The sequence below is a fragment of the Vombatus ursinus genome, unplaced genomic scaffold (assembly GCF_900497805.2).
Source record: "Vombatus ursinus unplaced genomic scaffold, bare-nosed wombat genome assembly UNPS02012758.1, whole genome shotgun sequence".
Lineage (NCBI taxonomy): Eukaryota > Metazoa > Chordata > Mammalia > Diprotodontia > Vombatidae > Vombatus > Vombatus ursinus.
In genome coordinates, this window is record NW_020952536.1 from 901903 (window position 1) to 911777 (window position 9875).

General features: G+C 43.3%; 1 pseudogene; it reads left to right on the plus strand.

Annotated features, from left to right (window-relative positions):
* Positions 1-403: 403 nt before the first annotated feature.
* LOC114040212 lies at positions 404-1016 on the plus strand (annotated as a pseudogene).
* The last annotated feature ends 8859 nt before the right edge of the window (positions 1017-9875 follow it).

Sequence of the window (9875 nt, forward strand, 5' to 3'; positions counted from 1 at the left end):
AACAAAATGTGGCAAGTTCTCAAAGAGATGGGAGTACCAGATCATGTTGTTTCCCAGCAAACCTGTATGCAGGGCAAGAAGGAACCATTTGAACCTAACATGGAATAATTGATTGGTTTAAAATTAGAAAGGGAGTACAACAAGGCTGTATATTGTCACCTTATTTATTTAACTTATACGCAGAGTACTTCATGCAAAATGCCAGGTTGGATGAATGAAAAGCTTGAATTGAGGATGCTGGGAGACATATCAACAATCACAGATATGCAAATGATACCACTCTGATTGCAGAAAGTGAATATGAATTAATAAACCTCTGGATGAGGGTGAAAGAAGGGAGTTCAAAAGCTGGCTTGAGCTTTCCGTTGATGGCCACCATCAGGCAGGCTAAGCGTGAACCAGGATGGGGGCCTACAAATACATCCGGGAGCTATAGAGAAAGAAGAGGTCGGATGTCATGCGGTTCCTTCAGCGCGTGCGCTGCTGACAGTACCACCAGCTGTCTGCCCTGCACTGAGCCCTGCGGCCCACCACACCCAGAAAAGCTCGCAGACTGGGGTACAAGGCCAAGCAATCATGCCATCTACCATATTTGTGTTTGACATGGTGGATGAAAGCATCCTGTTCCCAAGGGTGCAACCTATGCTAAACCTGTGCATCATGGTGTCAATCAGCTGAAGTTTACCAGGAGCCTTCAGTCTGTAGCAGAAGAATGTGCTGGTCGCCATTGTGAGGCCCTAAGAGTCTTGAACTCCTACTGAGTGGGTGAAGATTCAACCTACAAAGTCTTTGAAGTTATTCTTATTGACCCATTCCATAAAGCTATCAGACAAAACCCCGACACTCAATGGATCACCAAGCCAGTGCACAAACACCGTGAGATGCACAGGCTTACCTCAGCTGGCAGGAAGAGCAGGGGTCTTGGAAAGGGTCACAAATTCCACCGTACTACTGGAGGGTCTCGCCGTGCTGCTTGGAGAAGGCGCAATACTCTCCAACTACATCGATACCGCTAATTGATGCACATTAATTTGTAAACGTCAGTGTTTAATAAACAACATTTTTGAAGGGGAAAAAAAGCTGGCTTGAAGCTTAACATAAAAAAAAAAAACTAAGATCTTGATAACTGGTCTCATCACTTCCTGGCAAATAAGAGGGGGAGGAATGGAAGCAGTGTTGGATTTTATATTTTTGGGCTCAAAGATCACTGCAGACAGCAACTGCAGCCGCGAAATTAAAAAATGCTCGCTCCTTGGAAAAAAAGCTTTGGCAAATCTGGCCAGCATATCAAAAAGCAGGGACATGGCTTTGCTGACAAAGGTCCATGTGGTCAAAGCTATGGTTTTTCCAGAAGCAGTGTATGGCTGTAAGAGTTGGATTGTAAGGAAAGCTGAGTGCTACAGAAGTGACACTTCTGAATTGTGGTGCTGAAAAAGACTTTTGAGAGTTCCTTGGGCAGCAAGTAGATCAAACCAGTCAATACTTAAAGAAATCAGTTGAGGCTATTCACTGGAAGGTCAAATGCTAAAACTGAAGCTTAAATACTTGGGCCATACAATGAGAAGACAAGACTCATTGGAAAAAGACCGTGATGTTGGGAAAGATTGAAGGCAAAAGGAAAAGGGAACGGCAGAGGATCAGATGAATAGATAGTATCATGGAAACAATGAACATGAACTTGAACAGACTTTGAAAGATAGTGGAGGATTGAAGGTCCTGGCGTGCTATGGTACATGAGGTCATGAAGAGTTGGACACGACTGAACAACAACTAATTCCAGAATTATAATGACCATGATTGGTTCCAAAGGAAAAGAGAGAGAGAGAGAGAGAGATGAGAAGGCATCTCTTCTCCCACCCCACCCACTCCTTTACAGAATCGAGGGGCCATGGGTGTGGGATACTACATATAATGTCATAACTTTTTGATAGGTTGTCTAGTTTTGCAGAACCTTTTTTGCCCTTCCTTAATACTTTATTATAAGGGAGGGAGCTGTGTGGAGAAATATAGTGGAAAACATTAGTGGTATAAAAACAAAAGATATTAATCAAATTTATTTTTTTTTAAATTGTAATCAGTGGAACTAGAAAACTGTGTCTTTCCTAGAAACATAACTTTTTTTTTGGCAAGCTCACATATATATATATATATATAAACTGCTTTAATTCCAATAAGCTTTCCTTACCCACGCCATTAAAAAAAATCTTTTATTTTGCTTAGCAGCAAAATTCTGACAATATAAATTGACTTTTAAGTGATAAGTATTGAAGGTGAGTTAAATTTCACAAAAGAATCAGTCAGTGATTGGAAAAAAAACTAACAAAAGTGATTCAGAAAAATAGCCTAATGTAAAATATATTTTATGTCAGTATGATATCCTTGAATATAGAGAAATTTATTCCAACAAAACTGTAATGAAAAATAACTATTTGAAAGTGTGGAAGAACTGGCCTGCGTCTAGTAATCAAACCAGTTAAAATGATGAAAACCAGAATATTAGATTTTTTTTTTAATGTAACATTTGACTGGGCATTACCTCCCTTATCCACAGAGGGTAACATCTCTGGGTTATATCCAAAGGAGTTTGAATTTACACAGAGTTCGCCACCAGATGGCGCTCTCCTTGAGTTTCTAGTCTAGGACTCTTCAGTCACTCTCCAGAACATGTTCCAGATGGCTACTTTTCAACAGGCTGCAGCAGCATCTTTAGTCCCTCAAGCTTGGACATGCCCGGGCTGCTCCTTCTATCTTGGCCAGGTGACTTTCCCATGCTTGGCTCATAATCAGAAGAGGCTTTTTTTTTTTAAACCTTTTCTGCCTGTGTTCCAATTTAGTCTAAGAATAAAAGAAACATTTACCAAATATTAAAATATGAAAAAGACTACAGCTAATTTAAGCCCTCACCCCTTAGGGGCATTTCACTCTCTTGAATTACTCCTTGTGGTATTCACATTCAGACTCTGCATTCACATTCAAACTCTTGGCATGCTGTGATCACAAAGTTTTTAAGTAATGTAGACAAAAATGAAAAAGGAATACATTTAACTCTTATCTCTAGGTCCACATCTTTCTAGATTTTTGGTGCAGATGGGAAACTTCCAAGTATATGTGAAAAAAAAGTAACAGGGTAAGGAGTGTTCACTCTCCCCTCTCCCTGATCAAGCTTTTGGATTAAAGGAATTCTGGGTGGATGAAGTTCCCTAGGAATTAGATTCAAAGCAGCTCACGGTCCTCATCACAGTCTGAGAGATGCTGATCAAGACTGCTCAAATCCACATGCCTGCTTTGGCCCTGACTATTCACACCTCGGCACTGCCTTTACCTCAGCCTCCAATTCAGTTATCTCTGCAGAAGAGGAAAAGAACAAAGTGCAGACACCTTCCTTTTATCTTCTAACACGGGCTTCTGTTCTCAGTAGCAAAGAAAGGACCATTGTGATCTCAGATGGGGGTTGGGGAGGGGGTGGGCCTGGGAAGTAGGGCAGTCCTGTTCTGTTGCAGAATAATAGCGTCTCCACCTGCCTCTCTCTTTCCGTGAATCCTTTCCTTGAGTGCAGAGGAAAAGTTCCAGAGATAAAAGGGCAAAGATAGCTCTTACCAGGATACATTCACAAGACCAAGTCAATATCCATTTATATTGCTTAAAACTTTTCAGAATCACAGAGCTGGGGAAAGGGGCCTTAGAGGTTATCTTGTCTAACCCCTTTATTTACAGGTAAGGAACCAGAGGCATAAGAAGATTACTTGCCCAAGTTTATGGACCAAGTTAGTGACAAAGCGGACTACAAGGCAGGTCTCCTTGCCTCATATTGCTATTTTTCTCCCATTAGACCATAATGCATTGCAGGACCGTTGGATTAGTAACAAAGCAGGAGCACTGGACCCGTTGATCTCCTTCTAATCTTGATTCTGTTCATCTGTGAGTTGTTTTTCTCTCTGGAGTCTAAGGTATGTACACAGATTGTACTAGATGGTTTCCTCAGTCCCTTTTGACTTTGAAACTATCCGATTCTGTGCCTGGAAGATCCCCAATACTGAGTGAATGAATGAAATAAGAAGCATTTATTAAGCACTTATTGTATGCCAGGTATGATGCTAAATGTTGGAAATACAAAAGTAAGACTGTCCCTGCCTTCAAGAGTCTTTTACAATCTACTAGGGAAGACAACACGTACAGATTGCCAGGAAAGGGAGTTTTGGTCTAGCAAATCATCAGGATGGTGAGTTGATCCTTGGTGTAGATGATTGACAAACCCTTAGAAACAATGGTGGTATGGGTTTGGTGGTTGTGCCCAGAGCAGGAGAGGGAAAGTAGCAACAAGAGAAAGGGAGACATACAAGCAAGGTAACTGGGCAGGTGACTGGGATGCAAACAATGGTCTGGTGGGATAGTTTCTGGAGGCCCAGGTCTGGAGTGTGCTGTCCAAGGTGACGAGAAGCAGAGCAACATAGCTTGGGTCGATGCCTGGATGGAATGGGAAACAGAGTCTGGTCTTTGGCCAGCTAGATATAGTGGACCAATGAGTGTTCACACTCACCAAACGAGACATCTCAGCTCTAGGGAAAGAGTTCTGAAACCTCAGAAATATTGTAAGGCCTCCAACATGCTGGGTAGAGCCTTTATGGTAGATTTCTAGAAAGGTATAGACAAGGTTGGCATGAGATGAGAAGCCACTAACGACTGAGATATGCATCGGCAGAAGAAACAACCATCCTTCATCCCTCCCATTAGAAAAAGGGTATTTCTCTAATTCAGCTGCCATCTCTTTGCAGATAACTCCCATTGATCCAGCCCTTGTATCCTGAGCACCAGTCCTGAATCACCAACTGCCTATTGGATGGCCCTACTTGAATACAACATAAATATCTCTAACTCGACATGTCCAAATCAAAATTCAATACTTCTCCATTAAACTGCCATTAAACCTCTCCTGACTTCTCTGTGTCTGCCAAGGACACCACCATTCTTCCAGTTTTGCATTGCATCCTTAGCACAATCCCCAACTCTTCATCCTCAGTCACTCTCCATATCCAATCAATTGTTACATACTGTCATTTCTAATTCTACAACATCTCTCATACACTTCCCCTTCCCTCTACTCACAAGGCTATCACTCTAATTTAGGCCCTCACTATCTCTTACCTACACTATTGTGATAGGCTCCTAATTCATCTCCCTGCCTGTAATATCTTCCTTCTCCAATCCATTGACCATGAAGCTGTTAAATCGATGTTCCCAAACATGGGAACCATGTCACACTCCTGCTCAGGAAGTTACAATGGCTCCCTATTTCCCCTAGGATTAAAAACAATCCACTTAGCATTTAAGGACATTCCAAATGTTGGAGGGAAAATAGGTACATTAATACATTGTTGGTGAAGCTGTGAATTAGTCCAGCTCTTCTGGAAAACAATTTGGAAGTATGTAAAAAAAAAAATCTACTAAGTTTATACCCCAAAAAGATCAAAGAAAGAAGGAAAGGACTCATATGTACAATGAATTGGAAACTGAGGGGATGCTCAACAACTGGGGAACAGCTGAATGAGTTATGGTATATGAATGTGATGGAACAATATTGTACTATAAGAAATGATGAAGGGGATGGTTTCAGAAAAAACCTGGGAGGACTTTTATGAACTGATGCAAAGTGAGGTGAGTAGAAACCGGAGAACAATATTACAAAGATAACCAACTTTGAAGGACTTAATAGTGCTGACCAATACAACGACTAACCAGAATTCCAAAGGACTCGTGAGGAAACATGCTACCCACCTCCAGACAGAGAACGGAAGGACTAAGAGGAAGACTGAAGCATTTTTCCTTTTTTTCTTTTCTTTTTTTTAACATACTAGTGCTGGAATTTATTTTGCACGGGAGTTTTGTTTTTCTTTTTATGCCCTTCTTAATGGGTGGGGATGGGGAGAGGAAAAGGAGATAATTCAGAACAGAACATAAAATAAAATTGAATTTTTTTAAAGCATTCAAGATCATTCACAATAGAGCTCTAATCTAATCTGTCCCTCCAGGCTGATTTCACATTACTCCCTTTCACACAATCTACATTGCAGCCAAACTGACCTATTTTCTGTTCTCCATACACGAAATTCCATCTCTTGACCACAGACCTGTGTTCAGGCTGCCACCTGTGTATGGAATGTAATCCTTCCCTCACCACCTGCGCCTCTTAGAATCTTTAGCTCTCTTTATAATCCAGCTTTTGTCAGCTACAAGAGGCCTTCCTAATTCCCCCAGATTCTAATGCTCACTTTCCCCCAAATTTACAAATACATAACCCCTTACATATTTATATACATATATGTGCTGGGGCGGCTTGGTGGTGCAACGGATAGAGTGCCAAGCCTGGAGTCAGGAAGACTCATCTCCCTGAGTTCAAATCTGGCCTCAGACACTTATAGCTGTGGGACCTTGGGCAAGTCACTTACCCCTGTTTGCCTTGGTTTTCTCATCTGCAAAATGAGCTGGGGAAAGAAATGGCAAACATCTCCAGTATCTTTGCCAGGAAAACCCCAAAGGGGTCACAAAGAGTTGGACTTGACTGAAAAACAACTGAAACACTTATATACAGACATATAGGTAGATACACATGTGTATGTTTAGGATATCCACATATACTATATACACACGTAAGTATATATGTGTGTATATACATGTAGCGTGTGTGTGCACATATGTATAGCAGTGATGGGGCAGGCAATGACCAGGGGTGTTTAGACACTTTATTTGCCGTTTCTTCTGGATTCATTGCCTAGATGGGTTTCCCTTCTGTATTGAGAGTTGTATGAAAGGATCTACAATTCTCTATAATTTTTAACCCCATGTCCCCAGTCAGAGGCAGCACTTCTGACCAAACACCTTTAATACTAAGGTCTTCCTCTTCTCTAGGGGTGCTTGCCCTCAATTTCCTCTTCCCATCAGTTTTCTCGATAAGTACACCCAGACTAGTAAATGCCGGTGGATAAACATTGTTTATAAATACAAAGAAAGGCAAACAGACTTTCCCCTTGCCCGGAGGGAAAGACTTCAGGATCCTAAGAGGAGAGAAAAGAGATTCAGAATTACCTCCCCAGGGTGAGAAGGAACAGGAAGGGGCTCAACCCCACCACATCAAATATTCCTGGGGCCCCTATTGTCCAAATGGCCTCAGTAATCCATCCAGTCTCCGGGCACCTGATCTGAATTATAAGGGTCCTCCAGAGGTGTGGCTAATTATGTTCCTCCTCCAACTTTGCAGCCTTTCTGATTCATTCAGGGGACTTGACATAAAAGCTTCACCAGGTCTGGCCAGTTTTCTGCAGTTAAATTAGTTGTCTCTTGTCAGCTTTTTCTTTGACTAGGTCCTGGGTTTTCAAGGACCACTCCCTTACATATATTTTGTATGTATTTTGCACATTAGAACATAGACCTTCAGAGCTGGGAAAGGTAATTGTATTACTTAAGTGAGTTGTGTTTGAAACATCTTGGGTTCCTTCCCCCAGTGATTTCCTGGACCTTTTTATAGCCACCAACAAATGCAGGAAAAGGCAAGGAGCTGGGAGTGAATCACTTGGGTTTGTTAACATAAATGGAGCTTTCAAAAGTTATGTTAATTAACTGCCTATTAATTTAAAATTGTGGCAGTGGGATATTTATAGTGAGTGAATTACTTTATGGAAGTCATGGCCAAAGTGCCTGACAGTGGTTCCTCTATGGTCCGTGAGCCTGCTTATGCAGAGGGTCTGCATGGGGGTCATTCTGGAAAGAGGACCCACCCCATCTCTTAGGTCTATGGGGATCAGGACAGGTAGCAGGTACTGAAGCCACCGCTCTAATGGGAGAGACCTGCCTGAGCCCAGGCAGAGACAGTGGGGCAGAGTACCAAGCAGAGAGAGATTCCTCGCCAAGTCTGATTGATCCCCAACCTTGAATCCCCCAGTGACGCAGTTCCCAAAGCACTGGGAGCTGGAGGGAAAGTTGGCCACCCATCCCCCTTTCCCTCATTGACTTTGGAAGTGGGGCAAGGGTCATTGTCCTCCAAAAAGATCACTCTTTTGTACTGACTTTTTGTACTGGCCCCAGACTGGAAGCTGGGAAATCTCTACTGGAGAGACCGAGGGGGCCTGAGGGTTTTCATGCTGTATCTTTTGAATTCTGAACTGCATTCAGTGAACACAATCTATACTGCCAGCGCCTGTTACTTTGGGTGAGACTCAAAGAAGAAGAATCTTAATGGGATGGAGGCCAGCTGAGCCAGTTTGGATAAGTTTGTAAAATATTGTGGGATGATCTATCTTCTTTGTGCTCCTTGGATCGAGGAAGGAAGAACTGAGCAGGCACTGGAAGGCTAGGGGGATGGGGGTGGGCAGGGGAAGGGGCTTCTTAGTACATGCACAAAGATCCAGGAAATGGGCAACATCCTGGCTTGCCTCTGGAAGGGGCCTTTCTCTGGATAACTACTGTTCCCATGTATGTGTTTGTCTCCTGCTGGTCCAGTGTCTCCCATGACATAGGCAATGGGAGTATGGGAAGTTGAGGGAAAAAAACTCTTCTCTCTCCCTCTGAGGGGGTTGGCTCTAAGTGACCACTTGGGGAGGGAGAACTTAAGCTACCTGAATCCTGTGGGGCCACAGCAGCTAGTCCAGAAAACTGATATAGGAATCATCAGTGGCAGAGGTGGAGGGGCCTTAGAACAGGGAATGTCAGAGGTAGAGGGGCCTTAGAACAGGGAATGTCAGAGCTGGGAGGGCCTTTAGAACACAGAATGTCAGAACTGGGAGGGCCCTCAGAACAGGGAATGGTAGAGCTAAGAGAAGGCTTAGGACATGGAATGTCAGGGCTGGGAGGGCCCTCAGAACAGGGAATGTCAGAGCTGAAAGTAAAAATAATAGCTTTCCTTTCCCTAAGGCTTTTGGCATATAAAGCACTTACCTTACCTCTGTGTGGCAGATAATACAAATACCATTATCTCTGTGTAGTCCCAAAGATTTCCCTTCACACGTGTCCCACTCCCCCAAATGCTACCCCAAGTTTAAGTCATGTTGTGGTTTTGAGTCAGCATTCTCTAAAAATCATGGCTCATGAAACCCCCACCAGTGTGTTTCATTTACTAGTCAGCCAGAAGACATATTGGGTCAGAGCAAAAGATATTTAGTTAAATAACACAGCAGGATTAGTGGCAAAAAGAGCCATGCACTCAGGGGAAGACTTTTCCACCAGTTCCCAAATCACCAGGGGGAAAGGGACACAGAGAGGGAACACATGTAGGCAAGAGCACACCCACTGAGAGAAGTCATGTGTGTGTGTGTGTGTGTGTGTGTGTGTGTGTGTGGACGTACATATAGCCAGCATACCCCAAACTTCCACGTGTGTCTGGGAAAATTCCCAGGCACTCTATTGCAGAGCTCTAAACATCCTCTGTGATGACTCTGGGGGAACTGAAGTCTCTGCTACGCACTTCTCTCTCCTTCCTCCCTCCCTCTCTCTTTCTGCTGAGATTCTCTGACAATCTGTACTCCCCATTCAAGGATCTCTTCTAGTTCTGATGTCCTCTGTGTTCTGTGTGCGTCTATACCAAAGGTAACTCTTTGTCTTCATCATGACAGATGTGCATCTTTCCCCTGTCTCATATAAGGTGGGTTTGGACCCTGGGGAGGGGAAGAGTTAAGGGGCCTCTCACTTATTTGGGTATAGCTCCTACTAGGGGTGGGGAACCTGCAGCCTCCAGGCCACATGTGGCCTTCTAGGTCCTTGGGTGCAGCCTTTTGATTGAGTCCAAGTTTGACAGAACAAATCCTTTTATTAAGGGAATTTGTACGGTGAAATTTGGATTCTGTCACAGGGCCACACTTGAGGACCTAGAGGGCCACATGTGGCCTCGA